The sequence below is a fragment of the Oratosquilla oratoria genome, chromosome 26 (assembly GCF_046742065.1).
Source record: "Oratosquilla oratoria isolate Oo_2021 chromosome 26, ASM4674206v1, whole genome shotgun sequence".
In the NCBI taxonomy this organism is placed as follows: domain Eukaryota; kingdom Metazoa; phylum Arthropoda; class Malacostraca; order Stomatopoda; family Squillidae; genus Oratosquilla; species Oratosquilla oratoria.
Genome location: NC_134802.1, coordinates 43,675,544 through 43,697,772, shown reverse-complemented (window position 1 = coordinate 43,697,772; position 22,229 = coordinate 43,675,544). Strand labels below are relative to the sequence as shown.

General features: G+C 44.8%; 1 protein-coding gene across 6 annotated transcripts in view; it reads left to right on the top strand.

The window, feature by feature from the left end:
- The window catches only part of LOC143039494 (uncharacterized), a 957,356-nt gene that overhangs the window by 493,048 nt on the left and 442,079 nt on the right, over positions 1–22,229 (top strand). The gene's annotated exons all lie outside the window — the stretch shown is intronic.

Sequence of the window (22,229 nt, the reverse complement as noted above, 5' to 3'; positions counted from 1 at the left end):
AATGTCCAGCAAGCAATCCTGGAAAGGGAAGTTAAATCTTGTCACTTGAGGTGAAGTAAGTGGCTGGCTTGGGAAGGGCCGAATCCTCTGACCCGTGCAATCCCCAGTTAAGGTTCCGAGAAAGACAGGGCGGGTGTAGAAGCCAGGTCTGGAAACTCTCTCTCTCTCTCTCTCTCTCTCTCTCTCTCTCTCTCTCTCTCTCTCTCTCTCTCTCTCTCTCTCTCTCTCTCTCTCTCTCTCCTCTTTTCTTCTACTACTCTTACTCCTCTTCTTCATCTTCTACTCTTCCTACTCCCTCCTCGTCGCACTCCTCTTCATCCACCTCCTTTTCCTGTTCTTCTTCGTTTACCTTCTCTTCCTTCACCCCATTCCTTTCTTTGTTCTCCACTCTCCTCCTCCTCCTCCCCTCCTCCACGTCCTCCTCCTCATCTTCTTCCTTCACTTCTTTTCCTCCTCTTCCCTAGTCTTCTTCCACCTGCTTCCCATCCTTTTCCTCCTCTTTTTTTCTCCTTCCCCAGATTTTCTTTCTCTCCTCCCCTCCTCTTCTCCTCTTCTTCATTTTCTTATTCTTTTCCTCCATGTACTCCCGATCTTCCTCCATTTTTTCTCTTTCTTCCCTTCCTTCTCCCCCATCTCTCCACCTCTTCCTCCACCTCTTTCTCCTTTTCCCTTTCTCCTCCTGTTCTTCCTCCTCCACCTCTTTCTCCTCTTCTCTTTCTCCTCCTGTTCTTCCTCCTCCTCCCCTTTCTCCTCCTCTTTCTCCAGCTCTCCCTCTTTCTCCTCCTCCTCCTCCTGTTTCTCCTCCTGTTCTTCCTCGTCCTCCTCTTTCTCCTCCTCATCTCTTTCTCCAGTTCTCCCTCTTTCTCCTCCTGTTCCTCCTCCTCTTTCTCCTCCTGTTCCTCCTCCTGTTCCTCCTCTTTCTCCTCCTCTTCTCTTTCTCCAGCTCTCCCTCTTTCTCCTCCTCTTCCTCCTGTTCCTCCTCCTCGGTTTTCCAAACTCTGTGAAAGGAATCACGAACGGTTTTCCAATTCTTTATCCTTTAAGCTTATCGGTGGTGACTATGATTAAACCGAACCGGTGCCATTTTAATCTACGTTTTGATAATGGGTCGGAAAATATCCTTTTCTTCCTCCAGTCTGTCGAAAGTCTGTGAAAAAAAAAAAAATCTTGGAGTGGATTTTGTTTCGTCCGCTAAACGTCGTGATCACCTGAGTGTTTGTCTGGAAGCTACCTTTCCCGTTTCCTGAATAGCGCAGACGATTGTGATGCACCAGAAGTCTTTAAAAGAAAAAGAAAAAGAAATTGGAACAGGACACGTGTATTTTGAAGCCAGTTGTACTCTTTATTCGACGTATGTATATTTTTTGCTTCTGAGTGTAAAGACACCAACTCTGTATTGGTGCCGTAATATGTGACAGAGATTTTCCTTCCGGGCTTTCCATAATAGACAGTAAAGTTGGATAGCGATGACGTCATAGATCTCCATGGCAACCAGAGTTAGGCCAAGCGGCTGGGGGATATAGTTCTATATATAGCTCCATAGCTGTTCTTGCTATGATGAAAAAAAGCTTATGTGTCATATCTTGCGTTCTGTGTCTCTTTAGTTGATGGAGAGAGCGGAATATATTGGTGGATATGGAATTGGTAATAGGAACTGCTGATGAATCGGTATTGTATTTTATATGGTTATTGAGGGGAATATGAGATATTTCTGTATTAGTTTCAGCATACACACACGCATATATATATATATATATATATATATATATATATATATATATATATGAAACATTTGTCGGAAGACTAGCCTGCATAAAGGATTTGATGCAATACATTACATACCGTGTTTCACCCAGGTGCCCTCGGCGGAACGACAGGCCGTGAACTAACTGTAGGGTCGTGATAGCACGATGGTATGGTCTTCGTCTTATAAAAAGCAAGCCGCTCAGGCGAGGGTTCGATTCCCAGTGGGAGATATTATTTCCATATATATATATATGTATATGTATATATATATATACCTCTCTTGATAGCGTATTGGTTTATGTCAATGTAACTTTGTTACGGGTTAGCTGGGATCGAATCCGCGGCTCGTCCACGTTTCAATTTCCAACGGATGCCTCCTTCGAGCGACTCTCAGTCTCGTTTGCGATGGTATGGAATTAAAAGTGATATGTGGTTGGAAAAAAAATATATATATACATATATATATATACATATATATATATATATATATATATATATATATATATATATACACGCACACAAATAGTGACATAATGAGAAATAGGCATTTGGAAATGGAAGCTAAGATGAGATTGTATGAAGGAGTGATAGTGCCGACAGCACTGTATGGGGCAGAAACATGGAATATAAGAGAGGAAGAGAGAAGGAGTTTGAATGTGTTTGAGATGAGGTGCCTGAGAAGTATGATAGGGGTTACTAGGCTGGATAGAGTGAGAAACGAGGAGGTGATGAGGAGAACGGGGGTGAAAAGGGAGTTGGGAGGTAGGGTTGATGAAAGAGTATTAGGATGGTTTGGAGACATGGAAAGAATGAGTGAAGTAAAAGAGGTGTGGAAGGCAGAGGTGGGTGGATTCTTGATGCCAACCGTCAGGCCCTGGTGTTTTATTAACTTTGAGTTTCTCTATACACCTTTTAATTTTTTCTTTTGTTATATTTACCGTGGTGAGTAAGTTTACCCTAGACTTTTCACAGGTTTCAGTTTGGAGTTCACTTTGAGGTGTTTCGTTTACGAATACTGAGCTAAAATAATTGTTTAAACACACACACACACACACACACACACACACACACACACACACACACACACACACACACACATACACACACACGCATACACACAAAGAGGGACAGTAGGTCTAAAATTAAGTCACCGGGCCAGCAGTATCTTTATATCCAAAGACTCTCGTTTCTCAGACACGCACCGAGGGATCCGGAATTATTTTCACATAATTTTGTGTACCGTTTGTGAAGGAAGGCCTCCGAATTGGCCAGAATTTACTCTTCACGTTATCTGCGGAAACAGAAGATGACTTCTCATTCATCTCGTTGTGTACGCAAAGGATTCCCTTGGCATACCCCTCTCTCTCTCTCTCTCTCTCTCTCTCTCTCTCTCTCTCTCTCTCTCTCTCTCTCTCTCTCTCTCTCTCTCTCTCTCTCTCCCTCTCCTCTCTCTCTCTCCTCCCTCCCTCCCTCCCTCTCTCCTGTCTTTCCTTCTCTCTCTCCCCCTTGCTCTCTCTTTCCCCCCTGTCTCTCTTCCCTCTCTATCTCTATATATTTATCTATCTCTTCCTCCCCTCCCTCCATCTTCCTCTCTCTCCTTTACCTCTCTCTCTCCTTCCATCTTCCTCTCTCTCCCTCCCTCACTTCCTTTCTCCATCTCTCTCTCTCTCTCTCTCTCTCTCTCTCTCTCTCTCTCTCACACACACACACGCACTACACACACACACACACACATACATACATACACACATATACCCATATCATGTTCCTGTCTCCGTCCTAATTGCGTTCTCTCCTCCCATTTCTGCTGTGTAATGTTTGAGGCTAAGTTGCCTTGATATTATATGGCTTCTGTATATATATATCAGCGTAGCACATTGGCTTTCGTAATGACTTTCCTTCTTGTACCCTGAACAAGGTAATAGGGTCTTCTGGTTTGGCTCTGTCGTGGGTTTAAGAAGAAAAGAGACAAGAACCGGTTTACCAACAGACTGGCTATTAAATAGAATAGACTTAGTAACCATGTAATGAGCGTTGAAACTATCGGTTCGTTTAAGAGGAGATACATACATACATATACCAAGGCTTTTTCCCCCTTACAAGGGAGGTAGCCAAAAAAGGAAAAGGCATAAGATCATTCCCACCCATTCCATCCCTGAATACACTCCACACCCCTCCACCCTCCCTCTTATCTTAGCACCTCCTGGATGACGGGTCATCCCTGCACCTTGTCCACTGCCCTGGGTCAGAAGCAGTGTCGCAAGACACAGCACATCCACAGCAAGGCCGCTTCATTAAATAACTTTATGGATGGAGATGACAGGTGGTAAGGGATATGGTACTGCCTAGTGTAGGCCTTAGAGTCTCTTGCTGTCTCCTTCATTCTTATGTTCCTACCTTACCTCCCTCCCTCCTTCCGTCCCTCCTTCCCTCCCTCACCTTCCCTCCCTCCTGCCATTCCACCGCTCTTCCTTACCTCTTTCCCTTCCTCCCTCTCCTTCCTCCTTCCTTCTCTCCCTCCTTCCCTCCCTCCTGCTATTCCACCGTTCTTCCATACCTCCTTCCTTACCTCCCTCCCCTTCCTCCTTCCTCCTTCCTTCCCTCCTTCCCTCCTTCCTTACCTCTCGCCAATCCTCCTTTCTTTCTTCCCTCCTTCCCTCCCTCCCTCCTTCCCTCCTACATCCTTCCCTCCTTCCCTCTTTCCCTCCATTCTTTCTTCCCTCCTTTTCTCCCTCCCTCCTTCCCTCCTTCTCACCCTTTCTTCTTCCCACCCTTCCCTCCCTCCCACTCGTTTTCTCCCTCCATTGGTATTCTTAGTAATTCAAGGGGAAATCCTCCTTTCCCCCTCGTTCCCCTCGTTCTCACTTGGACCTTTTATTTCTCGGGTCTCCCCTCTCGTTCTCGCGATGACCTCACTTATTTCTCGATTTGTTTCAAAGTGACCTCTTCTCTTACTTCATTCTTCGTCCCTTTTTTTATGGTCAGTGTCTCCCTTCCCCAGGTCTCGTCTTAGTACTTCCATCTCCTCCATTAATTCTCACTATTTTCTGCGATTTTTTAATTTTATTTATCTATTTATTTATTTATTTTCATTATTGTTATTTATTTATTATTTCTTAATAATTTATTTATTTATTTATTTATTATTATAATTTTTTTTTTTTTTTTTTTTTTCGTGGTTCCTTCCGAGCAAGACGGATCTCCTGCTGACCTCGTGTATGGATACTTTGCATCTCACGGAACCTTGCATCGTTTGACCTCTCTTCCCCGGTCATAGTTAGCAAGAGCCACCTGCGCCCGAGGTCAGGTGATGTCTGAGGTCACTTGCTGCCCGAAGTCACTTGGCTTCCAAGGTCACTTGGCATCCGAGGTCACTTGACTCCCGAGGTTACTTGGCGTCCGAGGTTACTTGGCTACCGAGGTCACTTGGCTCCCGAGGTCACTTGGTGCCTAAGGTTATTTGGCTCCAGAGGTCACTTGGGTCCCGAGGTCACTTGGCTCCAGAGGTCACCTGGCTCCCAAGGTCACTTGGCTCCCGAAGTTCCTTGGCTCCAGAGGTCACCTGGCTCCCAAGGTCACTTGGCTCCAGAGGTCACCTGGCTCCCAAGGTCACTTGGCTCCCGAAGTTACTTGGCTCCAGAGATCACTTGGCGCCCGAGGTCACTTGGCGCCCGAGGTTACCTGACTCCCGAGGTCACTTGACGCCCGAGGTCGCATTACGTCCGAGGTCATCCTTATAGTAGACCTGCGCCTTCCACATCACCTCGAAGTCTCCACGTTTGGTCCAGTCCCGATCCACTGTTTCCGGCGCCAACAGCTACTTTCAACACCACCAATGCTTTCACCAACACTGCCACCCCCTTCTCTCTCTCTCTCTCTCTCTCTCTCTCTCTCTCTCTCTCTCTCTCTCTCTCTCTCTCTCTTTGTCTCCAACAACTGTCTCCACGACAGCGGTGAGATTGTGCACGTGGAAAGAAGCGCTGGTAAAATAATCCCATGATAACCGTCTCTCTCTCTCTCTCTCTCTCTCTCTCTCTCTCTCTCTCTCTCTCTCTCTCTCTCTCTCTCTGTCTGTCTCCAAGACAGTGGTGTGTAATTGTCTACAAGGAAGGAAGCTTTGGTAAACTACAAACCAAAACAACCTCTCTCTCTCTCGTCCTCTCCTTCTCTCTTTCCTTCTTCTCTCTCTCTCTCTCTCGTCCTCTCTCTCGTCCTCTCTCTCGTTCTCTCTTTCCTTCTCTCTCTTTCTCGTAATCCTATTCGATGCCATCTCCTTGCACGTCTTCCTCTCTACCGCTCCCCTCCCTGCCTCTCTCTCCCCTTCTCTCTCGTTCTCTCTTTCCTTCTCTCTCTCTCTCTCTCTTTCTCGTAATCCTATTCGATGCTATCTCCTTGCACGCGTTCCTCTCTACCGCTCCCGTCTCTGCCTCTCTCTTCCCTTCTCTCTCGTTCTCTCTTTCCGTCCTCCACGTCCTCCGGCGAAATTGAAAAGGTCCCTTTGAACTTTGCAAGAACCTCCCTTGACCAAAGTTGATTAATGTTTCATGAGCGGATTAGGCTCGCCCGGGTCGTGAAGCCCGACAGCATCATCTCTGTTTGAAGGAAAGAACGGGAGGGGTGGGGTGGGGGTTTGGACGACGCGGAGACCGGAGGAGGGCGAGGGAGACGAAAGCGTTCGTTTTTTTTTTTTTTTTTTTTTTTTTTTTTTTAATGATTATTTTTATTTATTTTATTTTTTGTATTTTGTTTATATTGATTTATTTTTATTTCATTTTATTTACTTTATTATTATTGTTATTGCTATTATTATTGTTGTTTATCTATTTTATTTTTTATTTGTTTATTTTTATTTTTATTATTTTTTTTTTTTTAGTGAAATGTCACTCCTACGGGCTTTGAGCCCGTGCGGTCGTGTTGATGGTAGACACACCTTGAAAGAGATAAAGTGGAATGGTTCAGCTTCTCAGAGGAACTCTGTGACTCGTTGTTGGTGAATATACGACATCAAGTAGAGCTTCCGACGACGGATGTCTCGAATCTGTTGCCCAGGTGGATGAAATAGGATGTTCATTCTCTTGACTGTTTGAGATCCGAGTTCGTTTCTGGATTATGGAATGGATGGTTTAGAAGTAGTTGTTTGGAGATAAATAGGACTGTCTTTACCAGGCTTCTGGTTGGGCTCTTTGTTCTGCACAGAAGTGATTCGCCAACGTCTTTGGATCACGTGATGGACTCGTGATCGACAGCTTTTACCCTCCCGGATGAGAGCTCAGAGCTTATATATGGCCAGATCTATTAGTAATGCTGTGACCTTACACGAACACACACGTCCTTGTCCACGAGAGTTGGAGTACCGGCTCGCAGCGCAACGATGCTGAAATTATTTCAGCCCTGGGCGAGAATCGAACTCGGTCAGCTGGATTAGAGGTTGTGAACGGTACCACGGTGCCGTCGAGCCGTGTCTGGATGTAGAATCAAACTCGGGACTTGCACAGCTCAGCAAAGAAATATACTTTTTTCTTCCTGAATTTATTTGTGGTTTCCTCCTCCTCCTCCTCCTCCTCCTCCTCCTCCTCCTCCTCCTCCTCCTCCTCTTCCTCCTCCTCCTCCTCCTCTTCTTCGTCTTAGTCGTCGTCCTGGTCCTCTTTGTATATGTACACTTCCTCCTCCTCGTCCTCCTTCTCCTCTTCTTCCTCCTCCTCCTCTCCCACCACCACCTTTTCTTTCCCCCGTCACCGTCTGTTATATTAATCCTAATCCTCTAACCAGCGCCACCACAAGACTCGACCGCTCCCTAAACCGTCTTATGTGTGTGTGTGTGTGTGTGTGTGTGTGTAACAAACTTTGTTTTCCTTTGACTGTCCTTGACATGTTTGTCACTCCTCTCTCTCTCTCTCTCTCTCTCTCTCTCTCTCTCTCTCTCACGCACATACACCACGAGCATAGCTCTCCTTCCCGTAAGATACAACTAGGTAAATTAGGTAAATACACACACACACACACACACACACACACACACACACACACACACACACACACACACACTTTCTCTCTTTTTCTCCCCAGTTTCTCTCTCTCTCTCTCTCTATCTATCTATCTATCTATCTATCTCTTTCACCCTCTCTTGCCAAGATCCCAGATATATGATCATAACCAATTGGCCTTCTTTGGGTCGATTAAAAAGAAAATATATATTGTGATGCTTACGCCACGAGGCGCTTAGCTGTGGCCTAGGTCGTCATCTTCTCCCTGTGTGCGTACACTGATATCGGGTTCGAACTCGGACCTGTAGTGAGAACGGAGCCTCTTTTGTACTTTGTACACATTTCTTCTGCCAAAGACTGACAGATTTATTGGCTGCGGGATGAAACTCGGGCCCTTCTCTTAACTCCTGACAAAGGGCCTCGCTCGGATTGGTTGATTAATTGATTGATTGATTAAGGTAGCTCAGTTGAGTGGGTGGCTGGAAGTTTTCTTTATTTGTTTGTTTGTTCGTCCTCTTTGCAGTGGATTGAGGTGGAAAGCTTTGCTGGCATAGGACCATAATGTGGTTCCTTTTCTATCCACATATACCAAAAGGCATTCACCTATACTCCACCCATTCCACTCCCATCCTCACCCACCCACCCTCCACCCATTCCACTCCCATCCTCACCCACCCACCCTCCACCCATTCCACTCCCATCCTCACCCACCCTCCACCCATTCCACTCCCATCCTCACCCACCCTCCACCCATTCCACTACCATCCTCACCCACCCACCCTCCACCCATTCCACTACCATCCTCACCCACCCACCCTCCACCCATTCCACTCCCATCCTCACCCACCCTCCACCCATTCCACTCCCATCCTCACCCTTTCCACTCCCATCCTCACTCACCCTCCACCCATTCCACTCCCACCCTCCACCCATTCCGCTGCCACCCTCCACCCATTCCACTCCCATCCTCACCCAACCTCCACCCATTCCACTCCCATCCTCACCCGCCCTCCACCCATTTTACTTCCATCATCACCCACCCTCCACCCATTCCACTCCTATCCTCAACCACCTTCCACCCATTCCACTACCATCCCAGTTATTTCCTTTCAATCTGAGTTCCTTGTGGATGAAAGGTCATCCCTGCCTCCAGCCCATTGTCCCACTCAGAGGCAATGCAGTTAGACACAGCACATCCACAGCAAAGTCCACAGCTGATACTGGTCTATCCCCACAGCTTCATTAACATGGCGACCTTCCCTCCTCGGCCGCTGGTTAGTTTGTATTGTCTTATTGCACCTCGTTATGGGACTAAAGCGTCCTTTTCAGCGTGTTTTGTCATTGTAATGCCGTTGTATAATGAGCGAATATGTAAGAGAATGGGTAGATGAAGAGAATGTAATGATGAATTAAGAAAATAATGACGTCGTTTCGTTCTGGTGTTTACGTAACACTTCAAGATGTCTCGGCACACACTCTTCCTTCCTCCCCCCTTTCCCCTTCCCCCTCCTTCCTCCCCCTTTCCCCCTCCATCCTCCCCCTTCCCCCCTTCCCCCTCTTACACCTGTTTGCCAAGTTTCCTCTCTTAAGCCTCTCTTTGGTGAAGACTCTTTCTCCGTTTGTCCTTTCTCCTCTGATTTCATTGCCAGCTCTTCGCCTTCGGAAATAGGTTTACGCGAGTTCGATGTGTCTTCGCGATCGTTTCACCGAAGCCCAATTTTGAAAAAGAAAAACTGAAATAAAATGTATAAGTAAATACATACATACATATACCAAAGGCTTTTTCCCCTTACACGGGTGGGGGGGGGGGGGTTTAGCCAATAAGTAAATAAAAATAAAAAATAAAATAAATATTGTCTAGTACTTTCACGTCCTTCACTACTCTTGCCCTCCGTCACTCTCTTCAGACATTTCACCACAAAGTCAACTTTGTACTCCCCGGCGACCTGGCCCACTCCTCCAGCACCCCTCTTGTCACTTTCCGTCATCACCCCCTTCTTCCTCCCCACTCCCCCTATCCCCCCCATCTCACCCCACTCCACCCTTTTTCGCCAGCCATACCTCACATTTCCGCCTTCTCTTCCTCTTCCTCTCCCGTCTTTACTCCCTCCCACCATCTGTCTCCGTCACTCACTTGCTCAACTCTCACCTGCGCGCACACACACACACACACACACACACACACACACGCACACGCACACACACACCTGGAGTGTCTGGAGTCTCCTCATCTCATCTTCGATTCTCCCCCGACAATATTTATTTATTTATTTATTTATTTATTTATTTTTAGTTTATGTTGTATATCCTTCTCGTTTCCCTCATCCAACTTATTTCTTTTCGCCCTTCTTCTCCTTTCTCCTTTATCATAATGGTGTCTCTCATCTTTCCCAAGATCTCTCCCTCTCTTCTCTGTCTGTGTACCTGTGTCCCCTTCCCGAAGCCTTCTCTTCCTCTTTGCGTCCAAGTTTACAACCCACACCTTAATATTCTCCTCGCACATTTTCCTCCACACACAGAAACACACACACACACACACACACACACACACACACACACACACACACACACACACACACACACACACACACACACACATCATAGCATTACCCATAGATAGGTCATACGAGCTCTGAGCTCTCTTCCGGGAGGGAAATAGCTGTCGATCACGAGTCCAACACGTGATCCAAAAGACCAAGGTGAATCACACACACACACACACACACACACACACACACACACACACACACACACACACACACACACACACACACACACACAGTACACACATAGTACACACACAGAATAAACTGGATGCGGAGAGATACGAAAACGGATCGCTACGAGCATAGCTCTCGTCCCGTAAAATACAACTAGGTAAATAAATACACGCACACAGAATAAACTGGATACGGAGAGATACGAAAACGGGTCACTACCAGCATAGCCTTCGTCCCGTAAAATACAACTAGGTAAATACAACTAGGTAAATAAATACACACACAGAATATACTGGATGCGGAGAGATACGAAAACCGGTCACTACGAGCATAGCTCTCGTCCTGTAAAATACAACTAGGTAAACACGCACACACACACACACACACACACACACACACACACACACACACACACACACAGACACACACACGTACACACACACACACTACACGTACCCACTCACGTACACACACATTTCAAGATCCCTCCGCGCCCATTCTTCTTCCTCACCACCCGCTGCCTGTCTTATTTGCCCTGCCGATTTCATCTCCCCACCGCCATTCCTCCTAATATTGCCCCCCTCCTCCCTCCTCCCTCCTCCCCCCTCCCTCCTCCCCCCTTGCCACGGCGGTTCATCCTAATCCTCTCGACCAGATTCGCTCCTTTTCATCTTCCTCCTCCCACAGGAGATTTGCTCCTGAGGATTCGTCCTTAGGGGTGATTGTCTCCCTCAGGAGTGCCTAAGGGGTTGATGCCGAAGGCCAAGGTGGGTCCTCCGAAGATGGTCTTGTTGGAGGCTCTCGTGGTCGACCCCCAGAGGTTCTGCAAGAAGAAGACCTTCCGTGTTAGGTGCGCTTCCGGAGATACACACACACACACACACACACACACACACACACACACACACACACACACACACACACAGAGCCCAGAAATTTTAGTATTTTTTCTTAACTGATAACTTAAAAAAAAAGGGTCTTCTTCGACGTGTTTCAGAAACCAGAAGACTTTCTCTCAGATGATGTAGGGAGGAATGGAAGCTTCCGACATGAATCAACCATAATAATTCGAACTAAACTGTGTCTACTATGGCCGATTTTACATTGTTTTCTTCACCCATACTTCACCAGCGCTTCTGTCCTTGAAGGTCCAAGATCTTAACAGGAACTTGGTATGAAGTGGAGGTTTCGTGAAGTGTGAACTCGCGGGAATGGTAGTGTCATGTTATAAGGTGTTTGTTGTATAATGGGCTGTAATTGGGGGAAAATAAGGTTTATATTTTGAAAGAAAGTGTGGGGAGAAGACAAGAATATTGGTGAAGGCTCTAAAATAAGAGGCAATGAAATTGGAGCTTGAGGAGAATTCTTCTTCATTCTTCTCTTCCTCCTCTTCCTATTCCGTCTCCCTCTCCTTCTTCTACTCTTCTTTCTTCTCCTCCTCCTCTTCCGTCTCCCTCTCCTTCTTCTACACTTCCTTCTTTTCCTTCCCCTGTTCCTCCTCCCTCTTCTCCTCCTCCTCCTCCTCTTCCTTCTCCCTCTCCTTCTTCTACTCTTCCTTCTTCTCCCTCTCCTCCTCTTCCTCCTCACTCTCCTCCACCCTCTCCTTCTCCTCCTCTTCCTCCTCTCCCTTCTTCTCTTCCTCCTCCTCTTCCTCCTCTTCCTTCTTCCTCCTCTTCCTCCTCCTCGTGGCTCTCCTATACGGCGCGAATCAAGGAATGAAAAGATAAAACATCTTGAAAACTAAATAAACTCGCTCTCTTTGCCCTTACCTATACGGGAAAGACCTTTTGGAAAGCCAGCTTGTTCTTCTTACGAAATGCACCAATAGAGCTGATTCCATCGGTTGATATCAGTGTGTAAAAGTTCTGATTGGCCAGTTTCTTTTTACATCGACGTAGTTGCGAGAATTAACATTCATTCAGTCCGCTGTGTGTCAGTTCTTCTGGTCAAATGAGAACATAAGAATTTAGGAGACTGCAAAGACCCTAAGGCCTACACTAAGCAGTTCCTTGTCCCTTAATATCTGTCATCCCTGTCCATAAAAAAATCTAATCTTAAAACAGCCAAGACAAGGTTGCCCTGCAGCTTCTTGGACTTAGAGATAGTGTGTAACCAGCCTTGATGATCCTATGCAGAACCACCTCTATCCTTAGGGGAACGATGCAACCTTTGTGCTTCACAGGGGTGGCTGGAGGCGCTGAGTAGCTGCGGCCGAAGCCGTCACCTTTGCCATATGCGATTAAGGGACTGTTGGGGACAGGTAACAGACAATCACTGTTAGGAATTGGAGGGAAATACGGTACTCGAACCCTCAACTGAGCGAATGCGAAACCTGCACGCTTAGGGTTACGCCACTAGCACATGGACATAATTCTCTCTCTCTCTCTTTTTATTTATTTATTTATTTATTTTTATTAATTTTTATTATTTGTCTATTTATTCATTTATTGATATATTTTTTTCATTTTATTTATTTATTTATTTATTTATTTATTTTTATTTTTTATTTTTTTAGCCGTAACACATACGGACTTCCGTGACCTTTCGAAGTTTGGCTCCTTACGCTTGGCCCTTGACGCTTTTTCAGGAACGTCCCTGTTCTGCGAACTGCAATTACGTAGTCAGGTCATTGATGATACGTAATGATTCTGTTATCGGCCTGCGGCTCACTTGGATAAGATGCGTGCACACACACACACACACACACACACACATGATTCGTGGCGCAGTGGTAGAGTTCCCGGCTGCCACTACGGAGGTCCGGGTTCGAATCCCGTCCAGGGCTGAAATGATTTCAGTATCGCTGCGCTACGGGTCATTACTCCAACTCTCGTGGGTGGGGAGTTGGGTGTGTGTATGTGTGTGTAAGGTCACAGCATTACCCATAGATCGGTCATATATGAGCTCTGAGCTCTCATCCGGGAGGGTAATAGCTGTCGATCACGAGTCCAGCACGTGATCCAAGACCCCCGGTGAATCACTCATATACACACACGCGCGCGCGCGCTCGATGACGTGATGAATGGCTCCCAACTAATTGTCGATATCAAGTTCGCTTTCGGCCATGATGATGATGATGTGGACTGTTGTTTGTGTATTTCACTTGGTATAATAATATCCTCATTTGGTGGGTACAGGCAGGATGATGGTGAGTGAAGGACGAATACGCGAAAGCATTCTGGGTAATGAAGCGGCCTCCCAACTCGGGTCATTAATTAAATTTTTTTTTTCTTCATATTCTTAATTTAAACACCTCGAATGTGACAGACGCTTTTCCCTAACTTCATTAGAGATTGGCCAGCAATGAAGAGCTTCATGTGTCAGTGTCATTAGGTTTTACGAAGCCAAATGTCAACCTGGAGGGGAGGGAAAAGTCTTTGGTGTAGGCTGTAAGAGCGAGAGCGTAGCAATTTTTTTTTTCGATCTTTTCACAACCCTTTGAATCAAGTAGAAATAGGATTGCTGAGGTTTTACGAAGCCAAATGTCAACCTGGAGAGGAGGAAAGGTCTTTGGTGTGGGCTGTAAGAGCGAGAGCGTAGCAAATAATTTTTTTCGATCTTTTCACAAACCTTTGAATCAAGTAGAAATAGGATTACTGTGTAAGGGATGTAATATGATTTTGCTTCTGGTGGAGTATGAAAAATGTTGGGCCACAAGTAATTTAATTAAGGTGTCGAGTTCGGGTTTTATCAGTTAATGACGTGTTTTGACGAGCCGAAATTTTTTTTTTTTTAATGAAAAATAGCGACCGGGTGGAGAGATGTGTGTGTGTGTGTTTTTTTTCGGCGGCGGTGGATTGGCAAAATAAACAAAAACATTGACCTCGCTCATTCCAGCCTCACTTGTTGGCCTCAAAAGTGTCAAGAGTTGAATTAAAAATGGAAAGATTTACCCCGTTTGCAGCGGAAGGGCTGATGATAGTTTTGCATTTGGGTAAACACGCACACACATCACGTGATCCAAGACCATGGTGAATCTCACACACACACACACACACACACACACACACACACACACACACACACACACACACACACACACATTGTTACTTATTCTCTTACTTTCTCTTTTTTCGATATTGTTTTGTTATTTCCAAGTCGTACTTAATCTTTAACCAAGATATGTATACTTTTTCCTTTTCAAGTCGTTGGCATCTCCTCCACCCCTGGTCCCTTTGCTCCCTTCATTTCATCCTTTGTTTCCCGGTCCCATCCGGAGTTTAACAAAGGAATCTTCGAAGTCGTTTTGGAAAGGCCCTCTGGGGGTCGATCTGCCTTGTGTTCCGAGGAAGGAGGACGCCCCCCCGAGGTGAGAGTCCCTCAGCCCTCTGGTCGAGGAGGACCTCACTCATTACCAGTGAAAGGAAGACTGCCGAGGTGCACGGACGGCAGAATGGAGGGAAAGGGGTCAGCAGTGTGCTCAGAAGTCTTGAAATCGTGGTAGCATCCGACCTAGTTATGGACTAAAAGGTCTCCTGTCGGGATGTTCTTCCTTTGTAAACTTTCGTAAGAGCAGGGAAGGAGAAGTAGGGGTGAAATGAAAACGGAGAACTGAATTGGAAGGAGGTGGATTGGGATGGGTTTCGGAAAGAAGAGACGTTGGGAAAAAAGGTGAGAGATTTGCTGGGGAACAAGGGAGATTCAGTAAGAAGGGGTCTTCAGAGAAGTGAGAGGAAGAGGGTTAAAGAAGGGAGGCACATGTGAATAGGTAAGAAGCCACAGAATTGGTAGCAGAGGATAGATGGCTCGCCAGACCCCCGGCCGGTCGGAGTTGCCTCAGGACGCGATGGAATATGAAGAGTACCATTGTTCTCCGCCGCTGTCTTCCTTGTACTATGTATACATACTTTCACATAAACCACACACACACACACACACACACACACACACACACACACACACACACACTTCTCGGTCTGAAAGAAGTAGGAGGTCAAGATCTCCTTTGGTTCTCATAAAGAACCAGAGTCTACTTGTCCAGACTTCAAACTTTACTGTGACTTACGAGCATTGTATAAAATATCCTGAGTTATTCCGCTGGAACTGCGCCTTTGCTACCACTCTTTGGGGGGAGAGCAGGAAGCCATCTTCCTCGCCAGCCTGGTGGTTCTAGTAGAGTTTACCTCCAGAAAACACCCCCGCACCTTTACGACCATTTTCTTATTCATTCCCCGTGAACAGCTGTTTTGTCATTCCATTCCCATCCTTCCTGTTGATCTACAGAATCCTGTTTCTGTAAGCCCGGGATCCACCTCCATTAACTCCTCCCACTCCTCCTCAACTCCTCCCACTCCTCTCCTACTCCTCCGCACTCCCCCTACCCAGTCCCTCGCCTTCTCATTACCCAGAAGCCTCCTGTTATCCCATCCCTCCCGAAGCGATCGTTTACACGCGTAAAGCTCTACGTGATAGAGTATGCATAGGGTGAGTGTTAGGCACGTTTCACACGCATCGACTTTTCGCCGTATTCTCGAATAACCATGGATGTTTATGGACACGTTCACACGTCACGTCCACGTGTGAAAACGTCCATAGACGCCCTTAGTCATGTGAGAGCACGACGTCGTGTCGTGGACGGCGCACGGCGAAAAGTTGATACGTGTGAAACGAGCAGGAAGTCATGTCATCAGCAAAAGCAGATCTTGTGATGTAGTTATACAATTCGGTGGCGCCGTGTTGTGAGGGTATTCAAGCAGAGCCCCCCCCCCTCTCTCTCTCTCTCTCTCTCTCTCTCTCTCTCTCTCTCTCTCTCTCTCTCTCTCTCTCTCTCTCGCTATCTCTATCTCTCTCTCTTTTGATCCATGCGTGCCAGCAATGTACGCAAGTTAAGATCAATTCATATGCACTTTTGATAGCGGGGTCCTAGTTATTGTTCATCCTTGGACGATCTGGTTTTAGTTTGATTAATCATCTTATCATCACATTTTGTTTATTTGAAATAGTTCAGTTATTTTTCGATGCAGCAACAAGTTCTCAAAACCAATTGTCGTGCCAAGGTCAACGCTCTCACGTGCCATTTTTGGCACGCGCGTGAAAATTGGCACGCGTTAGGCTATTTGACGAGTGCATGGATACAGGTAGAATATTATTATAGGAAAGTGTACTGGAATATACTGCAGTACTTTGGTTAAAACACGAAAATAAATATATGAACAAGATAACAATGAATAGATATATGAATAGATAACGGTAATGAACAATTCATATATAAGCAAGATATGAGATGTTCTTAGATCAGCGACCAAGATTATTCTAAAAATTACTGATAACTGAAATAGAGACTGAAGTATAGTGCAATATACTACAGTTCGAAGTTTTAAGATTCATTTTGATAAACACCTAAACAATATGCTATAATGCCTGTCATTTATTTTATTCTATTTTATTTATTCATTCAATATTAATCAGTTTACGAGTTATTATTATTTATCTGTTTATTATTTATCATTCTCTATTTATTTGATTTTTTTTTTTTTTAATCCGACCTAGCTATGGATCAAAAGGTCTCCTGTCGAAATCCTCTTCCTTTGTATTCCTTTTTAATAATCTGGAACTGGAAACGTTAAAGAAAGAGAGACGATCTAATAGCACGATTTGGAGTCATGAAAAATGTGGATACGCTTGAAAAAAAAAAGACCTTTTGTTTTGAACACAAAAGAGAACCAGATACTACGAGATGGGTGAAGAAAAACAGATATTTGTACAACGTGAAGAATACAGTTTTCAGTACAGGATTATTGTTATGGAGTTGTTTGTGTATGTAAGATAAACGAGTGTTATGATGGAGAGGTGAACACAGGAAAGTGTTGGAGAATTACTGAAGTTTCTTCCTCACCAAGTCTTCTTCCACGTGAAGACGAAAACGTCTGTACTTATAAATCTCCAACAGTTCCCTGTGTTTACCTCCCCAGCCCACCATTTGCGGAGTTGTTTGTATGAAAGAATGATAACGTCAAACAACTGTTTAAGTTCTGAATTGGCCACTTGGCAACGTAATGATGGCATCTTACGATCATAGCGTTTATCATGTATGTTAAAGATAGGTAAATACACACACGCACGTACGTGAGCACACACACACACATACGCGCACACACACACACACACACACACACACACACACACACACACACACACACACACACTTAGGTGGATCAGACAGCTTATCGAAGCACTCGACTTACTGTGCATAGGGATTGGGGCGCCCCCTCCCCTTCCCCCCCCTCTCTCTCTCTCTCTCTCTCTCTCTCTCTCTCTCTCTCTCTATCTGTCTATCTATCTTGCGGCGAAGATCGATGGGATGGCGGTTCGAATACTGCCACCGGCGAAATTGAACCAAGGGCATGGTTAATTCAATTCCACGCTACAAAACCCTCTGTAAGGGGCACCGTCCTAGCCCTCCGATTGGGGGAAGTTTGTGACGTTAAACCATATCATCATCATCATTTATTTTATCTAATTATTTTATTTTTTATTTCTCCTTTGGAAAGAGTTCGGGGTTTGGACCATGGAACAATCCTTGCGGATCAACGAAAAGATCTTAATAATGATATTTTACTTTTGAAGCATGTGAACAACAGTCTCCAGAATCTCAATCACAAAAATATTTTCTTTTTGTTTCCTTTTCTGTTTCGCCCAGGATGAGATGACCTGTCCTGACCTAGCGTACATAACCTAACAAACCCACTAGCTGCGCTAACGTACCTACCGTACTAACCTAGTTTTCTTGACCTAAATTACTGGATTGCTGAGCCATACTTTGAGAGAGGGATAGAGAGATGGAGACCGAGAAAGAGAGAGACCACTTAACTTGAACTACCGAATTATCCAACTGTGTTTTAGATGTATGTGTGAGAGAGAAAGGGATAGAGAGAGAGAGAGAGAGACCTCTTAACCTAAACTACCGAATTATCCAAACATATTTGAAGTGTGTGTGTGTGTGTGTGTGTGTGTGTGAGTGTGAGAGAGAGAGAGAGACACCTCTTAACCTAAACTACCGAATTATCCTACCATATTTGAAATATGCGTGCGTGAGAGAGAGAGAGACTCTTAACCTAAACTACCAAAGTATCCAGCCATACTATTAGTGTGAGAGAGAGGGAGACCAGGAGTGTGTGTGTGCGTGTGAGTGTGTGTGTGTGTGTGTGTGTGTGTGTGTGTGTGTGTGTGTGTTTGAGGAGATAAGCACCCTCGGGTCGAACTCCGGCAGAACTCTCTTCCCAATTAGACAAAATCCCACTCGCTCTCTGCCCTCTTGGTGCTTCCCCGGGCGGCTCTAACTCTATAGTGTCCGTCTAAGGGTCATACGCTTTTTAGTCAAAATATTACAAAAGAGGAGCATACCGACTGGAGACCTTTTGGTCCATAACTAGGTCGGATGAAAAAAAAAAATAAGTAAATAAAAAAATAGATAGAACTTATAATATTATAAATAATAATAAAAAGAAAAATAAATAGGTAAAGTTAAATAATAAACAAACAGGTAAATAGTAAATAATAAATTGACAGACAAACAATAATAAATGATAATCGATCAAATAATAAACAAAAAGTCTCAAGGTGTCCCGTGATAAGAAGAAGAAACTTCACTTGTCTCAGCGTCTTCGGGATTTTTCCAATTGTCCCCCGTGGCTCCGTGGCCCGTGGGATCCCCCACACTGTAGCACGTGGACCTTGCCCAGGGGGAATAAAGTCGCCGGGTGCTGGCCAAAAGAATGTATGTGAAGTTCATATATATATATATATATATATATATATATATATATATATATATATATATATATGTAGATACATTGGGACAAATTATGAGAAAGGTGGAGGGGGAAACACAGGTCTTTATCTGAATATCGAGTTTATTCCTGACCGGTTTCGCTTACATTCCTCTGAAGAAGCTATTGTAAGCGAAACCGGTCAGGAATAAACTCGATATTTAGATAAAGACCCGTGTTTCCCCCTCCACCTTTCCCATAATATATATATATAAACATGAAAGTCTGAAGTCTGGGATCCATATTGGTAAAGCACTAGACTCGATTTAAGGGTTACTTAAGTACGACGTTTCGATTCCCGTCCAGGAATCATCGTCAGGGGATATAATGGGTTACATGCAGTGAATTCGTTTTTATGTGGTCCGAGGTCTTCTCCCAGTTGCATCCGGGACCACTTGTACTATGGTAAACTTTTGCCAAGTTAGAACGAACAGACCGAAAGTGTTTGTCTCGCGGGGGAAAAGTACGAAGAAAAAAATATCGACTTTGTAATGGTTTCCTGAAATTGGGTGAAATGGAGCAGAACTAATGTCGAATAAAGTTCCGAATGGAATTAGGGGGGAAGGGGAGGGGGAAAGGGGAGGGAGGAAAAGGGGGGAAGGGAGGAACTCGCCCATTACCCGGACCGAATCTAGAACCGGGAATTGAGGACCGGTGACTGGGTGGGACCCGGACGGGAGGTCGTGTTGCAACAAGGAAAACACACACACACACACACACACACACACACACACACACACACACACACACACACACACACACACACACACACACACACACACACACACACACACACACACACATATATATATATACATACACACATACACACTCACTCTCGTTTTCTTTCTCTCTGTATGTCTCTGTCTCTTGGTGGAAATGCTTTGATTGAAAAACTACAAGAACTCAGGATGAATACCACAAATCTCGTAGTCTTACTTTCGAGATCCTAACCTGGCAGGCTCGGGACAAAAACTGGAGAGAGAGAGAGAGAGAGAGAGAGAGAGAGAGAGAGAGAGAGAGAGAGAGAGAGAGAGAGAGAGGAACCACTTCAGGAAAGGGAAAGGAAAACCGGAAGAGAGTGGAAAGGACGGCGTCCTGTGACGGAGAAGAGGAGGACGAGGATGAGGAAGAGGAGGACGAGGAGGAGGAATAAATGAATAACGAGGAGTAAGAGAAGGAAGAAGAAGAAGAGGAGGACACGGTTACCATTGTGGTGTGAGTTCCGAAAGAGGAAAGTTGGTCATCGTGGTGGGAAAAAGCAAAGAGCAACAGGTAGTAGCTGTAGTAGTAGTAGTGGAACATTGGGAAGAAAAACGACCCCGGACGAAGATATTCGGAGGAAAGAGGAAGATGAGGACGAGGAAGGGAAGAAGATGAAATTATTTGGGAAATGCTAAAAATATATGAACAGATAAAAGAACATAAGATTGGAGGGGACTGCAAGAGACCCTAAGGCCTACACTAAGCAGTTCTATGTCCCTTAAACCTGTCATCTCCATCCAAAAATTATCTCCTCTTCTCTTAAAATAACCAATAGTTTCAGCGCTTACTATATGGTTACTAAGTTTATTACATTCGTTAACCATTCTGTTGGTAAACCAGTTCCTGCCTATTTCCTTCTTAAACCTAATTTTGTTCAATTCAAAACCCATTAATACGAGTGCTGCCTCGCTGTCTTAATGTAATGACCTTGCCTGCATCACCCTTGTTAAAGCCCATGACTCACTTGAATACCTCTATTAGATTACCTCACACTCTTCGTCTTTCTTAGGAGTGTAAGGTAAGGAGCTTAAGGTTGTCTTTGTTTGGTGAATTTCTGAGCCTCAATACCTTTTTTTTTTTTTTTTTTTTTTTTTTTGTCATGCCTCGCCTAAGCATATCTAAAATCCTGATGCCCCACTGTGACTTACAAATTCTTATAAAAACAGATATATATATATATATATATATATATATATATGTAGTTACACATTTACATACACACAGATATTTTACGCAAGCATACTGTATAAGGGGAAGTTCGCTGGCTGAGCGGGTTAGGGTGTCATTATTTGCTGCGAAGGTCGAGGGGATGGAGGTTCGAATCCTGCCACCGGCGAAGTTGAACCAAGGTCGTGGTTCATTAAATTCCACGCCACAAAGTCTACTGTAAGGGGCACCGTCCTAGCCTTCCGATGGGAGGAGTTTGTGACGTTAAACCACTTCATCATACACCAGTGTTTCCCAAACTAGGGTCGCGAGGGTGTTTTTGAGGGTCGCCAATGGGTCTTTTTTAACTTTTTTTTCATTCAAGTTTCACATGTATTTAAATTCATTGTGCTAGTAAATATAAACTGCACTATAAAAACGAAAGTTTATCAACATTATGCAAGTACGTAGAAATATAACATGAAATGGTTGAATTTATTATTACAATTAGGGTTGCGACTCCAGGCTAAGCGCGGATTTAGGGTCGCACCCAAAAAGGTTGGGAAACACTGTCATACACTGTATATGCATTGTATATTTTAACGCGCATACACTCACTGAGCTGCCTAGTGTAGGCCTTATGGTCTTTTGCAGTCTCCTTCATTCTTATGTCTTATGTTCATACTTACACAGACTCACTAGAAAAAATAATCACAGTTAACCCATTCAACTCCGCTGCGAGCGAAGCGAGGACTGACGTCATATTTTTCTGGTGTTTGATCAAACATTTTGGTGTTTTATGATTTTTTGTTTTATTTGACCAAATGACAAGACATCTTGTCATCGGAGTTGAATGGGTTAATAACTCGTTCTCAAATTGCGCCCCACGATGGGAACCACCGATCTATATTGATTCTTGTGTTGGATGGACGGAGAATCGGATTTGGTTTGTGTGGTGCCTGATAAACTCGATCCCGCGTGAGAAACGCTTTCCTTGGCGGATTGCGTATCCTTTGGGGATGATTGTGGTCAGGCTCTTGCTTTGCGAAGGTGTTCAAGAAGGGACAGGAAGTTAGAGGCTAGGCGAAGAGAGAGAGAGA